At 38.9% G+C, this 22,105-nt stretch overlaps 1 protein-coding gene and 1 pseudogene across 3 annotated transcripts in view; both read left to right on the top strand.

The window, feature by feature from the left end:
- The window catches only part of NXPH1 (neurexophilin 1), a 313,558-nt gene that overhangs the window by 86,034 nt on the left and 205,419 nt on the right, over positions 1-22,105 (top strand). The gene's annotated exons all lie outside the window — the stretch shown is intronic.
- LOC128560300 (glyceraldehyde-3-phosphate dehydrogenase-like) lies at positions 17,746-18,906 on the top strand (annotated as a pseudogene). Its single transcript, XR_008372928.1, has one exon. The product of XR_008372928.1 is annotated as a glyceraldehyde-3-phosphate dehydrogenase-like (transcript).

Here is a 22,105-nt window from a genome sequence, read left to right as displayed (position 1 = left end):
CTACATTTACTTAGTTTCACATGTATCCTTGTAAGATGCACCGCAGGTGTAATCCCACCAATCACCCTCCCTCCGCCCATCCTCCCCCTCCGTCCCCTCCCCCTTCCCCCTATTCTTAGGTTATAACTGGGTCATCATCCTTAATCATTGGAGAAATGCAAATCAAAACCACCGAGATAGCACCTAACTCCAGGAAGATTAGCCCACATCGCAAAGTCCAAAAGCTGCAGATGCTGGTGCAGATGTGGAGAGAGGAGAACACTTTTATACTGTTGGTAAGACTGCAAACTAATACATCCTCTTTGGAAAGAAGTATAGAGAATCTTCAAAGAACTCAAATTAGACCTCCCATTTGATGCTGCGAGGCATCTACCCAGCCGGAAGAAAAAAAATCATTTTATCATAAGAACATTTGCACTAGATTGTTTATTGCAGCTCAATTTACAATCGCCAAGATGTGGAAACAACCTAAATGCTCATTAACTCAGGAATGGATTAACAAATTATGGCATATGCACACCATGGAATTCTATTCAGCCATAAAAAGGATGGTGGCTTCATATCTTTTGTGTTATCTTGGATAGAGTTGAAACACATTCTTAGTAAAGTATCACAAGAATGGGAAAGCAATTATCCAATGTTCTCAATACTAATATGAAGCCAGTAGATGATCTAATGCGTGCTCGTAAAAAAGAAAAACTCATTTCAATTCAAGTTGGGGGCAGGGGTAATGAGGGAGAGTGGGGAGGGAGAGGGGAAGGAGGGTTGGGTGAATAGACATGGTGTGGGGGTATTTGTTACACCTTTTGAATAAGGGACATAACCACAAGAGGCACTCTACTAACAAGATCAAATATTTTGACCTGGTTGTTTATACCCTCGCATTAACCTGAAATTGGAAAAAAAAAAATCTAGTTAGTGTCACTGATTTCCCAGTCTGTTTGGGAGACTCATGGAAATCACTGTGGTAAGGAATACAAAGGCTCACCCATGTCAAGTTCTTCTGTTCTTTTTGAACACTTGGGAATAGCACACTTCCCGGCCCTTTTGCTGTTGGGTGGGCTGTGTAACAAATTCTGGCCAATTACATGGTAGAGGATCTGATGTATATTACCTCTTTCTGGCTGATCCACTGAAGAACAGAGAATGCTATCTCGGGCTTTTTCTTTTTCCACCATTGCATTTCTGAAGGTCAGGTGTTGAGATGGCCACATAACCAAATGGAGGGAGCTTGGATCTCTGAGTCATTGAATGGTGAAGAAACCTAATAATCCTCACTGGATGAGAAACAAATGTTGGAAAGGTTTCACAATGGAGAGACAGGGTTTTTGTGTTTTTAGATATCACGGCATAGTCTGACCTATTCTACCTAATGGAGTGTTAAAAACAAATTGTAAGAATTCAGTAACACTGTAAGACAATGGCAGGGTAACTGTCACCAGGAGGAATAAGAATAATCAGCAGATGAGAAGTAAGGCTGACAAGTTCCTCAGCACATGGAAGATCAGATCAGTGTGGGTGGAAGTGGTTTGAAGAATACAGAGGATCTGGATGGGAGGACAGGAGCAGGAGGAGAGATGTTCTGAGAAGGAGGCAATATGAGACATCATGAGGTCCACATTGTGTGGGAGAGCCTCTGTGCTGGGCTTCAGCACTGCTGCTTAGAGGAGAGAAGTGAAAGGAAACACAACTTCTTATCATTAAAATCTTAAGAAACTGTATGCAGGTATGTAGCTGTTCTTAGGAGGTCCAGTTTCAGAGTTTAGGGAGGGATGCAATGGATTACCAACACTCAGGGTAGAGAATCTGGCTTTATTATTTGGAAGACAGCACAATGAGTTATAATTGAATGAAGACTGTAAGGACCTTTGGGAGGCCACTTTTGTGAAACCAGTGACACCAGTGTGAGTCTAGCTCTATCTCTTGGTTCCCCTTTTTGCTGGGGCAGCTTTCTAGGGTGCAGTGTTGACAGTGCATCTACTTTCCTTGCAGTGTAGGAGTCTGTAAATCAGTGAGTTCATACAATCGAATGTGAAGACTTATTATGCCCAACATTGCTAAAATGTCCCATGGAAAATGGATCTAATTTGTTTTATGTAGTTAATATTATTTTATTGAGTATGCATTATTGACTTTATAAAGTAGACAAGCTTTGAGAGATTTGTTTATGAATTTGGATCAGCTCTAGCACCATTCTTTCTAAAGCACAGGAAATGCTAGTAAGGGACTTAAAATTTAAGTCCTTATTTTGTGATTGTTAATTTTATTTCATTGTCATTTAGATTAATTTCCTCCTAGGTTGCAGGAAACTAATTTTCCTACTTAAAGGCTGAGTTTTCAGCTCAAGCCTGATTTCCTCAGCCCATATCATCCCTAAATGCCAAAGTCAGATTCATTGCTGCTTCCCACTTGCAGGTCCAGCCCGAGGGGCACCTTATCCTCCTCCCAGTCCTTTCTATATCACTCTCTGAATCAAAAGCCTTGCAGGCTCTGTTGGGTCTTGCAGGGCACCAAGGTGGGGTGGCTTTGGAGAGTGTTACGCTGTGACATGGGGCCTTGGCTTTGGAGGCAGTTGGATCTGGATTTCAGTCCCAGCTCTGTCGTATAGTAGTAATGTGTCTTGGCAAATCAACTCTACATGTTTCCTTCTCTGTAAAATGGGAATATGCAAGTATGGAAGTTGTGAGAATTTTAAGAGAGGATGTCTGAAGATAACAGGCACTCAATGTGATTGTTGAATGATTGGGTGTAATGGGCAGGGCTGCTAAGGTCTATCCTGGTGCCGCCTTTGGATGCTCTAGATTCAGTGTCCACCTGGAGCCTACAACTTCCCAGATGAAGGCTGAGAGCCTTTGGGCTCTCTCTCACACATGGTGCCTTTTAATAGGCACTCTCACAATTCCCCAGTATTGGGAGACACTGTTCATCTGTACTTTGAAGCCAGGGTCTTCTCAACAAAGGTTTCCCTATATGAAAATTCTTAGTCATTTTTTTCTCTCTCAAGATTATGAGAAAATGACTGGAGGACTTAATAAATATGACTATATATTTGTCCTTAAATGAAAATGAAGTATAATTTCCTCTACACTAGCATTTCTAAAACTAATTCTCTGAGATGTTCTAAAAATTATTAGAAGGAAGAGAACAGGATTCTAAAAATTAAATATATTTGGGAAAAATTGGGTTTAATAATCTTTTTCTTAGGTGGTACCTGTGGCTCAAAGGAGTAGGGCACTAGCCCCCTATACTGGAGGTGGCGGGTTCAAACCAAGCTCTGGCCAAAACTGCAAAAAAATAATAATAATAATAATAAAAATAATAATCTTTTTTCTTTTAGTTCAGGGTTTCTCAAAGCTTTCGTATAATAATTTGTACTAAAGATCTCTAAGAGGCCTGATATTAGACTAGGCATGCAACAAGAGTTTGTTCCATAGGTGAATAAGTGAATGAATGGCTGAGTTAAACCTGAATTGCTTTTTCTGAATCCAGTTTTGAAGCCTCACCAGCTTCCTCTCACTTTTCAATGCTTGCTCATTCCTAAACAGAGGCCTGGATGTGATTTGTTGTTCTTTCCACTAATCATATATTTTGCAGATCTGCATGCTGCTGTCTAGAATGTCAGGTGTGAGAGAAAACACCATTGTTTCTTATGTGTTCAGGACACAGGAAAGTTGTTCTCACACTTGTGAATCCTTATAGCATGGGTAGAGTGACACCAATGAATCTCAGTCAATATCCTTTGAAGGTTTGCTCTTTTTTCCCCCTGAGATGCTCAGCTCTTAAAAGGAGGACCCCAAGAAGGACTTGCGATTCCTCTGTAAGATCTGCATCAGAGGATTACCTGCCCTGTGATTCCTCTGTAAGATCTGCATCAGAGGATTACCTGCCCTGTGATGCCTCTGTAAGATCTGCATCAGAGGATTACCTGCCTGTCTTTCTCACCCTTACTTATTCAGGTTTGGCAATTGCCCTTTGGAAATAACAGGGTAGCTTCTTCCTCTACTTTTGACCAAATAAGAGGACATTGGTTTGAAGAGACAGTGCTGAGGTGTCTCAGCAGAGCTAAGGCCCAGGTAAATTTCTATTCTGCCTGAACCTCTGTTCCTCGAATGCTAAGGGCTATGATGGTTTTTAATTCCTATTCTTCTTGTCAATATCACTATGATGATAACATCCCATCAGGAATTCCACTACTCATTTCCCAACAAAATTTCCCAAAAGGAAGTGTGCAGAATTTTCCTAGTAGTTGAAATTTGGGCAAATCATATCCAATAATTCCCTCTCTCTTAACAGTGGCTGGAGAAGTAACTGTCATTACACAGAAGAAAGCAAGGCCATTTTGGGTAGCACTTTCCCACTGTACAGAGATTTTGATTGGAGTCATTCTTGCTGGGGACCATGCATTGACCTGTCACCTCACCTGTAGGCACCAGCCTCAGCTTTTGCTTTCTTAGATGCACTCCAGGGGAGGAAATTCTGATCTATGATGACTGGCCAATAGACAGGAGGGGACACTCAGCGAAGCTCAGATGGTTCCTGAGTTACCATCAGGATCTTATCTTCTGCCCATGCAACTAGTATTCCAGCTGTGGACTTTTGTCCTTTTAGATAAAATTAACATGTCTTCTTGTTAAAAAGTGACAACAGGTATGTCTTGGTAAATCCATAGAGAGGATAAGTCAGGCTCATATAATCAGAAGGGGAGGCCTATCCCTCTACTTGGAACCAGAACTTAACTGTTTATAAGTCTGGCAGGAATTAGTTCAGGTGGTCCATATTTCTGTATGAGACTTCTCTATAGACCCCTCACATGAACTTACTTTCATCAATCCAGATTCTGACAGATGAATGGACTCATTGGATTAGATGATACTTTAGCAAGTTCTTCAAATGGCTCATTCATCCAGGATCCAACATGAAATGGTTTAACAGACATTTCTCCTTAAGAGAACCAGCTGTATTGATTTACCATGGCAAAGGAATACCCACAGCTCAATATATTTTTTTATTTGGAGAGATGGGGAAAAGAAGGAACATGGCATGTGGGAATTGGCCAGATAGATTTTGATCCACTATTAATTGTCCACAACAAGCTATCTATTTCTAACTGATCGTTTAGTTGAAGAGTTAGAAATAGATAGCATGGGGAAGAGGCTTCCCTCTGTAGACTATTCTTTTCACTTTAATTTTCATTTGGTAGCTGATGGAATTCACAAGGGTAGTTATTTGACCCAGCTCTAAAAGCACAGTAACTGATGATTTGAATGAGACAGCTGTAGTGTGAAGGAGCAGTTTCATTTATAGAAAACAGAGGCCAGGGAAGGTAAGGAAACAAAGGCTGTTCTTGCAAAGGACCTTGCCTCCCCGCCCCGGGTTGAGCTTGGAGGCCTGTGGCAGTGCCCACCAGTGGCAGCACAGATTGTCCCTTCTTCACAGTTCCTGGGCTGTCTGCTGCAGTGACTGCTCTAAGGGAGCAGGAGTGGGCAGAAGTCCACACAGCCTGGAGCTGCAGGCTGGACAAATTTTAGGAGGATGTGGTGGGATTTAGGCATGACTTTGTATTGCAGAAACACTTTTGTTTTTCCAACAGATTGCATCCCCTAAGTAAACAACATGTACAGACACACGATTTGTTTTAACATGAAATCTGCACAGATGAAGTACAAGGCATAGACCATATTGAATCACCCATGTTTTAAGACTCTTTATCTAAAATGATGCCTCATTTGCATATGAAAAATATGTTTCCTTTTGCAGTGGTCTCTTTTTCTTCATTTTTCTTTCAAGAAATAGCTCTAGTTTGCAGTTAATGAGCATAAGGTTTTACTTTGCTGAAGAATAGAAAGAGAGACCTCAGAAAAATTGCACGTACTTGCTTAATATTTTAAGTTTTATTTTAAAGTGGAGACATCTGTTCTTCTTGTCCCCAGTGGACCTTGAAAGAAGAGCAGAAGCTTACAAGACAAAAGCAAGTGTGTTAGTTTTCTACTGCTGTTATAACAAATTACTACAAATTTAGCAGTTTAGAATAACACCTACTTTCTGTAGGTCAGAAGTTCAGCAAGGCATAATTGTATTCTTTGGTTAGGGACTTACGAGGCTAAAGTCAAGATATCAACTGAGCTGCAGTTCCCACCTGAGGTTCAGCATCCTTTTCCAAGTTCATAGTTGTTGGCAGCATTTAGTTCTTGACTTGTTCCTTGCAATTTTCTATTTCCTTGTTATGTGATCCCTGTCATCAGTATGTCAACAAAGACACAATAGCTTTCACAGTAGCAACAAAGAAAATAAAATAGTGAGGAATATATTTAACTATGGAGGTGAAAGACCTCTGTAGGGAAAGCTAGGAAACTGAGGAAATAAATTGCAGAGGATGTAAACAGATGGAAAACATGTCATGCTCATGGATGGACAGAATCAACATTGTTAAAACATCTAAACTATCCCAAATGATTTACAGATTCAATATCATTCCCATTAAAATACTGACATCATTTTTCACAGATCTAGAAAAAATAGCTCTACACTTCGGATGGGACCAGAGAAGACCCTGAAGAGCCAATGTAACCTTATATAATAAGAACCAATCGGGAGGCATCACTCTACCAGATTTCAAGTTATACTGCAAGGGTATAGTAACCAAAACAGCATGGTACTGGTGCAAAAACAGAGACATAGACCTATGGATCAGAACAGAGAACCCAGAGAAGAAATCATCCTCATATTTCCCATCTGTTCTTCGACAAAGACAAAAATGCATACTGGGAGAAAAGAATCCCTACTCAATAAATGGTCCTCAGAAAGCTGGATAGCCACATGTAAAAGCCTAAAACAGGATCCATACCTCTCACCATGCACAAAAATTACTTCATGGTGGACAACAGACTTAAACCTAAGACACGAAACTATGAGAATTCTTGAAGGAAAACGTGAAAAAAACTCTTATAGATGTCTGCCTAGGAAAAGAATTTCTGAAGACCCCAAAAGCAATCAGAGCAGCAGGAAAAATAAATTAATGACCTAATCAAATTTATTTTATTTATTTATTTATTTTTATTAAATCATAGCTGTGTACATTGATATGATCACGGGGCATCATTCACTAGTTTCACAGAGTGTTTGACACACTTTCATCACACTGGTTAACATAGCCTTCCTGGCATTCTCTCAGTTACTGTGCCAAGACACTTACATTCCACATTTACCAAGTTTCACATATACCCTTGTAAGATGCACCGCTGGTGTAATCCCACCAATCCCCTTCCCTCTACCCCCTCCCCCCTACCTCCCCTCCCTTTCCCCCTTCCCCCTATTCTTAGGTTGTAACTGGGTTATTTAAAAAGTTTCTGCATAGGCAAGGACACAATCAGTAGAGCAAATGGACAGTGCACAGAATGGGAGAATATATTTGCATGCTATACCTCTGATAAAGGACTGATAACAGAATGCACAAAGAACTCAGGGAAACCAGCAAGACAAAAATCAAACAACTCCATTAAGAGACATGAACAGAATGGGTTTCTTTTTTAGGGCAATGAAAATGTCCTAAATTTAACTATGGTGATGGTTGCACAACTCAACAAATGTACTAAAAATCATTGAACTGTACACTTTAAATGGATGAATTGTATGGCATGTGAATTATATCTCAAGAAAGCTGCTATTTAAAAAAAATGGGGGCAAGACATGATTGCAAGAGGGACATTGCCTAACAATTGCAATCAATGTAACCTGGCTTATTGTACCCTCAATGAATCCCCAACAATAAAAAAAAAAAAAAGAACTCGAAAAAAAAATGGTGTGTTGACTCTTTCTCAGTTTTTGACTCTGACTTCTCCTTCTGCCCTCTGCTTTTTAATGGCTCATGTGACCACATTGAGCTCACACAAATAATTTTTCTATTTTTGGGTTACTAACTAATCACCTTAAATATATACACAAAGTCCCTTTTGCCATAGAAAGTGATACATTCATGGGTATGGCATCAGGGATCAAACTTCTGCCTGCCACAAACAAGAAGCAACATGTGAGCAAAGGTGTGAGCACTTATAGTGGGTGGGCAGGTAAAGGAACTATGATTAGGTTTGTATTTTAGAAAGACCAACAGTGATAAGGAGACTAGTTAGGGGTGATGATGGGGGTCTACTTTTGCCAAGATCTGTGGTTCATGCTGGCAAGAAAGGGCTCCAATATCAGCACAGTAGAGAGGCTGAGTGTGGACTGTGGTCAGGGGGCCTGCCTGCAGGGCTTGCCTTTGCCATTTATTACATTTATTACTCAATAGTTCCATTAAGCCTGAATATTTTCACAGGCATAATAAAGATGGCTGCTACTACCACTAACAATAATAAATACTAAGCTTATAGGGATGTTGTGAGGATTAGATGAGCTAAACCAGTGGTTCTCAACCTGCGGGTCGCGACCCCTTTGTGACAATGAAAATAGATCCTGCATATCAGATATTTACATTATGATTCATAACAGTAGCGAAATTACAGTTATGAAGGAGCAATGAAAATAATTTTATGGTTGGGGGTCACCACAACATGAGGAACTGTATTAAAGGGTCACGGCATTAGGAAGGTTGAGAACCATTGAGCTTGAGCATATCCTGGCATATACTCCATGCTCAAAAAATTTCATAATTTTCATCATCTCTTTCTTTCCCTTGTAAAATTGGTCCAGAATAATAATAGTAGCTGAGAGTTGTTTGAATTTATTCTCTGTCCTCTCTTGTCCACCAGCAAGCTGGGAGATCACCTTTTCTTTGTGTCACAATTTTGTCATTTTTAAAATCAAAATGCTGTTAATGATGCTAACCATGCCCAAACTAGGCTCATTATTTTTACAGCACTTTGAAGTAGTCATTTGTTGTTTTCGAGATTTATGACAATCTACAGGAAAACAATCCTGATTTCTTTTACTTTAGAGAATAATGATAGAAGCCCAAGAAATTTCCTTTGGGCTTATTATTTGATAGGATGCAGAGAAAGATAAACATGTCAAAAAGTCAGACTCCCCCAAATATGTCTTCTGTTAATTCTAAATACTAATCTTAGAGATCTTATCTTTTTCAATATTAAGACATTAAAGTAATGTGATAGGGTACAAAAAATACTTGACTCAGAGCATGAAATCTGGGTTCTAGTTTGGTTCTAAGATTAGTTGTCTATAAGTCATACATTCTTTCTGGGTCCCATTTGTGAATGAAAGAGGCTGGTCTAGGATGATCTTTGAGGTCTTTTCCCTCATTTTAGATTCTGTGAACTTGGATCTTAGTGTGTAAAATTTGGACAGCCTTCCTGGTGAGTAGCAGGTGCTCCAGAAAGCTTTCTCTGAGGAGGTGGTGGTGGGAGGGATGGCGTAGGGTTTCTGCAAGGGGCAGTGAAGACTAGCCTTGAGGAAGCCCCCAGTGGGCCCGGAGAGAATGAACGGAGGGAGGTGAGTTGACAGAGGGCATCTTCTCACAGGTGAGGTGAGAGCAGAGGGTGCCATGTGAGCCCTTGCCCACTTCTCCAGCCATGCTGACTGACGATTTCTGATTACAGGGATCATCTATTAGGACATCTGGTTTAAACTATAAAGTTACCAGTCTGTTTCCTAGGCTGATTTGAACTCTGTTGGTGAAAACTTCATCTACACATGAGGCTAATATCAGTTTATTTGTTTGAAGGCAGGGGGTTAAGTTGTCTAGCTTTTTGAGGTTCACTTAGCAATGAGGTATATTTATTATGGGGTTTACACCATCTCTTTTGCCTCAAAAGAAGAAAAAAGAATTTAACCTAAGTTTTTGTATGTTGAGGTTAGGAAAACTAGAACAGGAATCAGAAAACGTGACTTTTGTTTTAGCTCTGGCACTAAACAATGGACATGAACTTGGATTTTCTGAAACTTATGTGAGTCTCATTCCTTATTGGTGATTGAAGATAATATCTTCCCTACCAGTCTATTATGCCATGTAAAGTGCTCTGCACAATATTTCTAGTAAATGCCCCACCACTATGGGCTGTTATTTTTCCAGGCCTTGCAAAGTGCCTGAAAAACTTGAAACAGTCAATAAATAGCGATGCAATGAATGAATTACCAAAAAAGGCACACTGAAGTTCAGAATAAGTTAATGCATGATGTATCATGTAAGAATGAGTTATACTGTTTGTCAAGGGAAGCGAGAGTCTTCACACAAGTGTATACACTGAAGAAAAATCCTTGAACCTTAATGAAGCCTCTCTTCCTACCTAAGTGAGGCGGTGTAATTGCTAGCATGTCACCTTACATCATGGCTACTGTCAATGGCTACTTTATCCAAAGTAGAACCCCATCTGGTTCCTGTGCTCACCACTTCTTATGTTGCCTTATTTTCCATCTCAACACTATTATAACCTGACAAATACTGTATAATTTTATTCATTTCTTATCCAACTTCTCCCACTGGAATGTGAAATTCATGAAAGTAGGGATTTTTTGTCTTTTTTATTTCTAATTTTCTCAATGATGTAAACTGCATTTATAGAACAGTGTATGGCACACAAGAAGGATAGTGAATTAATTTCTTTCGGGGATGCCTCCGCTGAGACAATGACTTTCCTTAAATGAACATGCCCTATTCCTTCTATCTGCCCTTGCTTAAAGCCTACGACATATTACATCTAGTGTTAAAGCAGTCGCAGTAGTTTTTCTGTGTAGTTCCTGATAAGTATCATTACATATGGTCGAATCTTATTACTAGGACCTGGAAGCTGTTTGTATATGATCTTTTGTCTCCTTAGGGATGGTGAGGATAATTGCTTCCCAAATGGAAGTGCCCTCAGTCCCAGCAGCTACAGAGGTGTCTAAGTTAGGAGCAACACCAGTAATTCTGCTCTGTGCTCCATAAAAAATTAATAGCCATAAAAGTCAAATCGGCTTCCTCACTAGCAAATGAACTTTACAACCCGCGTTAGCTTACAGACTCTTAGTAACCAATATGTAAAAAATACCAACCAGGGGAAGATATTTTTGTGCTTTATAGGCTTTAAAAAAACCATTTAATTCAATCTGGCACCCAGGCTGAATGTAAAATAGCTGCAGAGCAGTATTGATGGAACAACACATGATATAATTAAATCTATGTATCAATCCATCAAGCGTAAGATAAAAATCAATCACACGCAAACAGACACCTTCAGGCAGGAAAGGAGGCAGACATGTGCTACAGCCCCATCCCTGTGCTATACCTTGAGTGTCTCTTACAGAGCAGTGTTCTCCCTTGCTGCAGGATTATCCTTTGGCATTTTTTAGGGGGTGGGGGACCTGGGGGAGCTGCTTTAGACCTAGATCTGAATAAAATTTAAGAGTTTTGAGCTTAAATTGAGGTTAGCCCCTCTCTGGAAAAATGACAGAAAGTGACTTTCTCATGGAGACCATATGTAGAAAAAAAATCCATGATCTTGAGCCTGAGATCTTCCTGGGGAACTGGTAAACTTGCAGATTCTTGGGCCTCATCGCAGAGATCCTGATTATGCTGGTGACAGTCCCCAGATCATGCTTTGAAAAAATAGTGCTAGGTGCTGCCCTGGGTGAGAATCTATGGTCTTGGGTAAGATAGAAATTGTAATACGTTAATTTCTCCCTGGTAATTCAAGCATGTGGGTGATAACATGTTCTGGGTATATCTTCATTTTATCCTACTTTCTAGCACAGTGTAGGAGTAAATGAGGCAATATATGTAAAACATTTAGCTCAGATCCTGATAAATATTGTACTAGTGCTACTGCCAGCAACTAAGATTTACTGAGCGCTTAACTGAGGGGCGCCCTCCTAAGTGCTTTACAGGTATTCACTCTTTTTAAATCTCAGGTTGGTGCAGCTATTATGCCTGTTTTATACAGGTGAGCAGTTAAGACACCCAAAGCTTAGGTCACCAAGCAGTGAGGTTAATAGAACAAAGACAAGGAATCCAGGTCTGTGGAACTGGACACCATACACTTTGCCTGTTATGATTACTTAGTTTCAGCTATCTCTCACCCTATCATTGTTTTTTCTCATTTTACATCTGGTTGTTATCAGCTCAACATTGGAGTCATCTTCTTTTTAATTCTGTTGTTCTTTCACAGGTTCTGGCACCAGTACATTTTGTTAGTGGAAAAAAAAAACCACTTAAATTAAAAACCTACTTCAAAGAATTTAAGACGTGCAAATAATCTTCTAGTCTGTTTCCCTCCTCCCACCACCAAATCAGCATTAGGTAACAAACAGGAAAACTTATCATAGGTTTTTTTTTTTTTTTTTTTTGTTATCTGCAAGAGGAATCGTGAAGAAATATTTAAAAAAACAAATTAAAAATTTAGTATTGTTTATGACTGTCTATGGCTTAGTGGCATTGTGGGTAATTTATCTCTTCAGACCTTTTGCCTTTTCAAATTGTACTACAAAGAACTGGTATTACTTTTGTAATCAGAATAAAGTGCTTTCCTCAAATAGAAAGCAAATTAATTGCAAATAGAACCTTGCGGCATTGGTCCTGTGTTTCTTGAGCCCGCTGTTCACTTGCAAGCAGGCACCCTGGTCACCTCCATAGGACTCAGAGAGAAAAGCTCATCAACATTTTGGTGTCAAAGGGAGGAAGAAGGGACTGGTGAGAGGAAATATTTTAAAACTCTTTCTGTGAGCTCTGTTAGAAGTATGCCTCAGTTCACTGACCTTGAAAATTAACCTCGGGTAACCAGAGGACTAAGCCTCAGAATAAACAAGCAAGCAGGGTAAATCATTTCTAATTTTGACCAAAAGTTAACAACATATTGTGTTTCCATGATGCCACAACTTATTAGTTTAATGAAAACATTATTTAAGTCATAGGAAACATGCAAAAATCAATGTGGGTGCTATTCTATAGAAGAAGCTATAGAGGAATTCCTCTGTTTTTTTGGTTATTACTTGGGATAGTTGGAGGCCACTCTGGATTCTGAATAGATACTGGTGCCTCAGAGACAATTATTATGAAAGTACCATGTTGCAAAAGGAAGAAATGTGATGAAAAAGGCTCTAGTATTTTTCAGAGCCATAAAAGAACCCTTGGAAACGTTCCATTTTCTAATAAAGTGATTGCTAAAATTCTTTTAATAGCACAGTGGAATACATTTACTACCAGGTTGGAAACTTTGGGGTATAAAAAACTGTAGACTGTATGGAATAATCCTCCACACCAATAATAATCTCCCAGTCACACTGATGCATTAAGCTACTTTAAAATAAGAGTTGCCTGGGGTGGCGCCTGTGGCTCAAAGGAGTACGGTGCAGGCCCCATATACCAGAAGTGGTGAGTTCAAACCTGGCTCCGGCCAAAAACTGCAAAAAAAAAAGGGGAGTTGCATGGTAGCTAATGGGATAGGAGGCTCTGGAACCACAGCATTTCATAAGCTTTCATATAAAAGCATAGTGTCTAAAATAGGGAGAGATGTTATTGTAAGTTCCTGAGAATTTGGAGAAGAAAGTCTATTATTAATCTGTGTAAGCCAAAGAAGAAATATCAAACCATAACGGTATCTTACATTTGTAAATAATAGTACTCTCAAATATTTGACATGTTTTTAGATCTATTTTATCACTTTATCCCTGTTAATAGCACTCTGTCGGGTAGGTATTTTCACTCCTGATTGGTGAGGAAACTAAAGCTTGGTTAAGTCATTTGCTCAAAGTCATTGGTTGGACAAAAACTACCTACTAAAATGGGGCTTATTTATACACTATATTTTTGTCTTCCTTCAGCATTTGTCATCATGGCTCAAATAATCTGTATGAAAAGAAAAACGAGAACAAGCAAATAAAAGAAAAAAACCCAGCGCCTAGTTTGCTTTGTTGTCCTAACAATATTTACATGTTGAAATCAATGAAAGTGAAGGGCAGCATCCCAAAAATGTCTGGGTGGCAGACTCCTGTTTTTCTTTTTCTCCAGATGCTTTGGTATCATATAGACTCAGCTTAAGTCAAAATATGGACAGACATAGGTATGAACACCAAAGATTCTCTGGATCATCGCATTTGGTAGTAGTTCTATCATTACCTCAGGTTTGAATATAGCTACATGCCTATCATGTTTAGGTTTGTACAAAAAATAAACACTATCAGTGGAAACTATGAAGATAAATTTATAGACATATAATAGAATCTTATGGTTCATTTGGGACTTTTGGAAAAAAATTACTAAAGAGATTTTCCAATTTAAGCTCTTGATTTGATACTGACTACCCTTGACTATTAATAAAAAGGAAACTGGATTCCTATCACATAGGCCTGTTATGGATATATGCTGACACTGTCTTGGTGAGTGGGATTAACTGGGACTTAGGACTGAAAAAAAAATTAAAAGCAACAGAACAGACTCAAAAGAAGAGCAAACCAAGACCCTGCTCTCATGGTGCTCAGTGGGAGAAGAAAGAAAAGAAAAAACAAGAGCAACCAGTAAGCGCCATTGCAGGTGGTAGGAAGTCCTAGGATGGAATTTGCTGCTGGTAAATAAAGCCAGGGAAGAATGAAAAGATGGAGAGCGACTGGAGTGCTTTTAAAGACAGGGAGGTCAGGCAAGGCCTTTTGTTGACAAGGTGAAATTTTACTAATAAACTTCAATTAGTTTAGGCTGGGCTTTTCAAAGATGGAGGATATGGAAACAGGAAGGCAGTACGTGATACCAGAACCACATCATGACTGTCTTTGGTCCATCTGCTGCTTCCCCTGCTGGAAGCTTCTCATTTGCTTCTACGTTCCCACCCACCTCTCCTCTTGGCCCAGGTGATTCTCATAAGTTCCATTTATTCTTCAGGTTTCAATTTGTGTAACCCTTTGCTCAGACAGCCCTTCTCTCTTCAATTCTCCCTAAGCACCCTGTACTTCTACTTTTGGAATAGTTATCACTTCTGCAATTATGTGTTTAATATCAAGTCTACCCACTTGATTGAGTTATGAGAGTGCTAAGATCATGCTGCTGGGTTCATCTTCGCATTTTCTTTCTTCTATTCTTACGGAGCTTGAAGATAAGAAAATGAGAGTTTATCTTCTAGGTAGGGAATTGAACTCGCATATATAAACACATAGTATAGAGTATTTAAAGCTCATTTCTTAAACATTTTGAGGGGAGCAAAGATAGGTGATGGTAAGAGGAGTCTAGGGTGTTAAGAAAATGGCTGTATTATCTTTCTGGCTTTATCATTGCATTGTGAAGATCTAACTAGCAACTTGCATTCTGCTTTTGCTGCTGTTCTAAAGAAAGATACCATGTAACATTCTGCTAACTGAAATCAGGAATGGCTCTTTTTTACTAGTAGGTTGCCTAGTCAACTAATAGTTGGCTAGGGATGCTAATTGTACTTTTGGGATTTATTTGGGAAAGCAGTTGCAAACCAATGGGGGTGGGTCAGGTACATGTGAAAACAAACTGTCCTTGACCCCTACCCATTCTGACATGCAACTGTTATGAAGCTCAGTTATAACCTACACAGAGGGGACTATTATGACCATTGGTAGATGTAAGAAAGGGAGCAACATTAACTGGTTCACTTTTTTAAAAGACATTCTGATTGCTAGGTAGAAAATGTATTGTAGGGGTATCAGAGAGGATGAAGAGAGACTATTTAGGACTATTTTTTTTTTGTTGTTGTTGTTTTTTGAACCCGCCACCTCTGGTATATGGGGCCGGCACCCTACTCCTTTGAGCCATAGGCATCGCCCTATTTAGGACTATTAATAGCCCAGAAACAAGAATATGTTGGCTTAGACTAGAGTTGTGGGAATGGATAAGAGAAGAGGATATATTTGTGATGTATTTAGAAACAGAATCAGGAGGATTTGTTTTATGGATTGGATACAGAGTTATAGGGCAATAAACATGTCTGCTGATTTCTGGCCTGAGTAACTGGCTGAATGGTGGTGCCATTCACTGAAGTAGTATGTCTGCATGGTGGTGGAGTGAAATTGAGGGTTCCACTATGCAGATTTTAAATTTGAGATGCCAAATTGTCCACATACTGCAAATCATTGCATTTATAATGAGGTTTTAATGCAAATACTTAACCTATTTTTTTTTTTTAATTGTGAACTTTTTCTGAAGGTAGCATGTTTTCATACTGACTTTTGCACACTTTATATTTCTGGGGCCTCCCAATTTAATTGGATGGATGAATGGATGAAAAGTGGCAGGGACTGCCACATTGCGTACTCCTCCTCTCCCACGTCTTAGCTCATCTACCCCTTTCATTCTGTGTGCTATGTCCTGGGTGTTTGTATTTTAGGAAAAAGTACTAAACTGGGAATCATTGCATTTGGTACCAGTTGTGTGACACAAGGTGCTCCAATTAATATTTTTCTAAGCCTCAGTTTCTTTACATGGAAAATAAGGCAACTAAAGGTGATCTTTCAGCTCAAAAATTCTGTAATTGGCATTTTTCTCTCTGGGGTATGAAAATCCAAAATAATGCTAATAAATACATTTTACTCTAATTTTTTTCAAAATAATGCATTTTTAGAAAGAGACATTTTAGAGAAAATCAGTCAGTTCAGTCAAGTGAAAGGTGAGGGAGCTCTGTGATCTACTTCCCCATTTATTAAATAGAGCTACTGATGATAATAATAATGATAATGATAATAAGAACACCTATATCAAAAGATTCTGTGGAACTAAAATTATGTGTAATATGCAGAAGTGCCTAGTTAGGTGTAAATATTTGAGAACTGTTGGATTTCACAGTGATTATTAAAATATCATGTGATTTGCCCAAACTTGTTTGATGAGTGGCAGAGCCATGATTAAACTGTTTCCTTATGGGATACAAGCCTTTTATTTCTCTTTTATGTCCTTTTTTGTCTTCTCTTCCAGCAATCAGCTTCTTCATCCAATGTGGAGAAAGTACAATAAAATGATTATGAGCATACCTTAGCGGTAGGATAAAACCTGGGTTTCAAACTAGGTTTCTACCTGTGGGGAACCAGGTAAGGTACTGAATAATTCTAAGTCTCAGTCTTCTCCCCTGTAAACTGAGGATAATGATAATGAATACCAGCCTCCAAGAGCTGTAGTGAGGATAAAAGATGTATCTCATGTACTTTGCAATATTCATGGGGTGCATAAAGTCAGTAAATAGTATCTATCTTAATTACCACTTTCCCCCACCTGGTAAGTTGCAGAAATTCCCCATATTGCCTCCTCACTGCCTCCCTATTGCCTATGCAGATGTTAGTGCATGTGTTCTTAAAAGAAAGTCTGGATACCATCAGCCATGGCAGGTGAAGATACCAATTCAAGTGTTGCCTTGGAAATATTGTCAAGGCTGTTCAGTTTAGTTGTTTAGAAGGTGAGAGCAAAGGTGCTGTCAAGGCCCAGACAGCAGCTGTAATGATTGGAGCAGAAGGATGAAGGGCTATTAGATGGAGGTATTCAGGAAAGAAATGAAACTGATGAATTATCCAATGTGTTTTAACATTTGAAAAATATTACTGGTGGTTGACATATCTATTGAAACATTTAAAAAAATTAGCAATAATTCATGAAATTCTAAGTAAATGAGGCAAATAACTTAAAGAAAATATGGCTATTATAGGAAATGTCATCACTGAACATCATTTGGCACAAGACTAACAATTATATAGTAAATTTAAGTAAATGGAAACTACTTATATAACCAAAACTTGAAGATGAGTGGATGGAATGGAAGGAGTTGAGGATGGTGGTGAAGAAGAGCTATGTTCTTATCTAAAATGACAAGAGCTGGCTCTCTGGTCCTCCCATTTGTCAGACAGCCACTTCTTCTAGTGCAGCGCCAGGTGCAAACACGCAAAAACCGCATCCCCGAGGCACCATGGTGAAAGTGAAGGTCGGAATAAACAGTTTTGGTCGTATTGGGCGCCTGGTCACCAGGGCTGCTTTTAACTCTGGCAAAGTGGATATTGTCACCATCAATGACCTCTTCATTGACCTCAACTACATGGTCTACATGTTCCAGTATGATTTCACCCATGGAAAATTCCATGGCACAGTCAAGGCTGAGAACGGGAAGGTTGTCATCAATGGAAATCCCATAACCATCTTCCAGGAGCGAGATCCCACCAAAATCAAATGGGATGAGGCAGGCGCAGAGTATGTTGTGGAGTCCACTGGTGTCTTCACCACCATGGAGAAGGCTGGGGCTCACCTACGGGGGGGTGCCAAAAGGGTTGTCATCTCTGCCCCAGAATTCTGCTGATGCCCCCAGGTTTGTGATGGGTGTGAACCATGAGAAGTACGAAAACAGCCTCTGCATTGTCAGCAATGCCTCCTGCACCACCAACTGCTTAGCCCCCTTGGCTAAGGTCATCCATGACAACTTCGGCATTGTGGAGGGACTCATGACCACAGTCCATACCATCACTGCCACCCAGAAGACTGTGGATGGCCCCTCTGGGAAGTTGTGGCGTGATGGTCGCGGGGCTCTCCAGAACATCATCCCTGCCTCAAATGGCACAGCCAAGGCTGTGGGCAAGGTCATCCCTGAGCTGAATGGGAAGCTTACTGGCATGGCCTTCTGGGTACCCACTGCCAACGTGTCAGTCGTGGATCTCACCTGCCATCTAGAGAAGGTTGCCAAATACGATGATATCAAGAAGGTAGTGAAGCAGGCATCAGAGGGCCCCCTCAAGGGCATCCTGGGTTACACCAAGCACCAGATCGTCTCCTCTGACTTCAATAGTGACACCCATTCTTCCACCTTTGATGCTGTGGCTGACATTGCTCTCAACGACCACTTTGTCAAACTCATTGCCTGGTATGATAATGAATTTGGCTACAGCAACAGGTTGGTGGATCTTATGGCCCACATGGCCTCCAAGGGGTAAGAACCCCCAGACCACAAGCCCCAGCCAGAGCACGAGAGGAAGAGAAAGGCCCTTAGCTGCTGGGGTGCCCCTGCCTACTCAGTCTCCCATCTCACTGAGAATCTCCCCTGGACAGTTTCCACACCAGACCCCCTCAAGAGCAAGAGGGGCCTAAGGAGCCCCACCTTGTCATGTAACATCAATAAAGTTCCCTGAATTAAAAAAAATAAAAAATAAAATGACAAGAGCTAAGAATACTATCTAAGCTTGATAAATGAAAAATCAAGGTTTTCATTGAGAAACATGGAGGTAAATACAAGGAAAAACAGCTAAAGTGGTTAAAAGTGGTCAGAGCAGGAGACAGAATATGGGGAATGAATGCTGGGGTGGAGGCCATTGGCCTTTTTTGTAAGAACTATGGTCTGTTTGACTTTTAAAACAATGATTACTCTGATAATAGAAACAAAAAAATGAGGATATAAACTTATCTTTATTTTTTATATCTTTCTAAATGAGATAAATAGGAGTTATCAGCAAAATTACAAAACTCTTGTCAAGATGTTCCAGTGTCTAAAGAGCTACAACTCCCACATACTATGTATGAAGACATCTGTAAGATACAGTATTGGACAATAACATTTTTTCTGATATTTATAAACAAAATTAAGGTGTTACTAGTGTTGAAAATAAAGCATGTATTGATTAAATTATTACTAAGCTCTATTAATAATGTTACCAAACATGTCTTCAAACAAAAATATTGGTTGTAATTTTTTACAAGTAGACACCAGAATAACAGAAGATAATGTTTGTCATTCTTTTACTATAATATTAGCTCATGCAGGGCAGGATCCGAGTCTTCTTATCTATCTTTCTCAACTTTTGGAACTTAACCATGAATATAAGAATTGCAAACGTGTAAACTGTCAACTTTAATTAATGATATTTTTTCTTATAAATATGTATAAGACAGTAAATTTTTGTATTTTTGGTAATTATTTATTATAGCCAAAATGATGATATTACAGGTTTATTTAGTGACTTTGCTTCATTCTTTTCAGGAAAATAAAAACATCCTATAACATATTGATTTTACATTTATTAGTAGATTCTATCCTCTTCAAAACAATGCACTAGTGATTCCTATTTGGAAAGAGAGATAAATGATGTCACAGTGTAATCATGGAATCACCAAGTAATTTAATAAATTAACTGACTTCCATCTTGTATATTAAAAATAACTCTCCAATATCATGGAGGAGTTAGGTGGTGGTTCTTATCAGAATCTGAGAGAAGTGATATACGAAAATATTCCTAAGGTTGATTCTCTTAAGACTCAGAGCTACACTGTATACCCAATCTATTACTTCCACAGGTATATTGAAGGCTGATGTTTCCACATAAGGCTTAAACAATAAAATTAATGACATTTAGCTGAATAATATTTAGGCTTTGTAATATATGTATTTAAAGTAATCCACTTGAACTGTATTTCTGTTATCAGTAAAAGTGAATTAATAGGGTAAAATTTGCATTTTTATCTGAAACAAGCGAAAATATGTAACTAAATATTTGACAAAATATGTGAAACTATAAATTTAAAGACTTTGTACATCAGACCATGAATGACAGTGATCCCTGGCAGTAGGGAGATAAACAAAGTGATCCCTACAATTTCCCTAGCTTATTGCATTAAGAGAGTTTCCAGGCCGCAGGTAAGAAGACTCAGGTGAGTCTCATGGGCTCCTTAAATGAGGAGATGGAGCTGAGAGTCTGGAGGGGGGTCAAGGTGGCTAGAATTCACAAAAATGATTCCTAGAAAAGAGATAGCTGATTTTAAGGAGAACTCAAAAGGTCTATAGAGGGTCCCTCTCTATTCAGTGAAGTATTAATTACTGCATACATGTGAAAAAATTACTCAGCCTAGAGAAAGAACCAATTGAAAATATTAGGAGTAATAGTGTTTAGCACTCACACAGTGCCAGGAATAGCACTTGTGCCCTCCAGTGAGACTAGAAAATCTCATGATTCACAGGCTAGAAGGTTTTGGTCTCAGTGATGAAGAATAATTAGCCCAAGATTAAGCATGCTGCAGACTTTCCTAAAAAATCAGAAAACGAAGATCAGAAAAGATCAAAGTATTTCCAAGTAATGTAATGTATACCAGAACAAAGCCCAATCATACTGTGCATATACAAAAATATAGAGCTCCCATCAAGGAAGATTTATAATTTACAACAGCATTTTATTGGAAACTATTAGGCATGTAAACAAGCAGGAAAACACAACCAAGAATGAGAAGGAAATTATCTAGAAATGTCATAGATGGACATTAAGCTCTCTTTCCAACTCTATCTCATATTTTCAAAAAGTTTAGAGATGTTTAGACATGAAAAATATAAAAAAGAAAGACTCTAAATCAAGCTCTAAAGATGAAAACTACAATGTGTGAGATGAAAAAACAAAACCCACTGGAAAAGATAAATACCAGATTAGACACGGCAGAAGGAAAGATTAAAAAAACTCGAAGACATAGCAGTAGACACTATCTAAAATGAAACACACACACAAAGGATAACAAATTGAGCGGAATAGCAACATGTTGAGGGATAACTTCAAGCAACCTAGTGTATATGTAATTGGACACCAAAGGAAAGGCAGAGAGGAAAGATATTTGAAGAAATAATGCTTGAAAATTTTCTAATTTTGATGAAAACTATAAATCTACAGAACCAAAAAGCCCAGTGAACGTCAACCACAAGTATAAGAAGAAATTTACAATAGGGCATATCACAAACACATTGGTCAAAATGGGCAATGAATGGAAAGAAGGAAGTGTGTTAGAAAATGGTAGCCACCTGGGAAAGTATAGAAGAACTTTTGGTATTATTTAAATCTCATCAAAACATAATTATCTATTTAAACAGAGCAATAATGGTATAATGTGAAGTTTTGAGATATGTGAAACTAAAATGTATAGCAATAGTAGCACAAATGTCAAGAAGGGAAAAATGGATGCAAGGTTTTATATTACATGTGATATGGTATAGTATTACTTGACGGGAGACCGTGATGAAAAAAATAGGCATGTGATTAACTTCAAAGCTGTAAACTAAAATACTAAAACTAACAGCAAAGGGGTTAAAAGGAAAATGATAGAAAAAGAGAAACAATATAAACACTAACCAAGCAAAACTGGATTGGCTGTAGTTAGCATCAGACAAAGCAGATCGCAGAGTAAGGATAGAAGCAGAGATAAAGAAGGTAATTTCATGATAATAAAGGGGTAAAT

This window comes from Nycticebus coucang, chromosome 11, assembly GCF_027406575.1.
Source record: "Nycticebus coucang isolate mNycCou1 chromosome 11, mNycCou1.pri, whole genome shotgun sequence".
Taxonomy (NCBI): domain Eukaryota; kingdom Metazoa; phylum Chordata; class Mammalia; order Primates; family Lorisidae; genus Nycticebus; species Nycticebus coucang.
The sequence above is the reverse complement of the archived record's forward strand: the minus strand, read 5'-3'. Positions and strand labels throughout refer to the sequence as shown.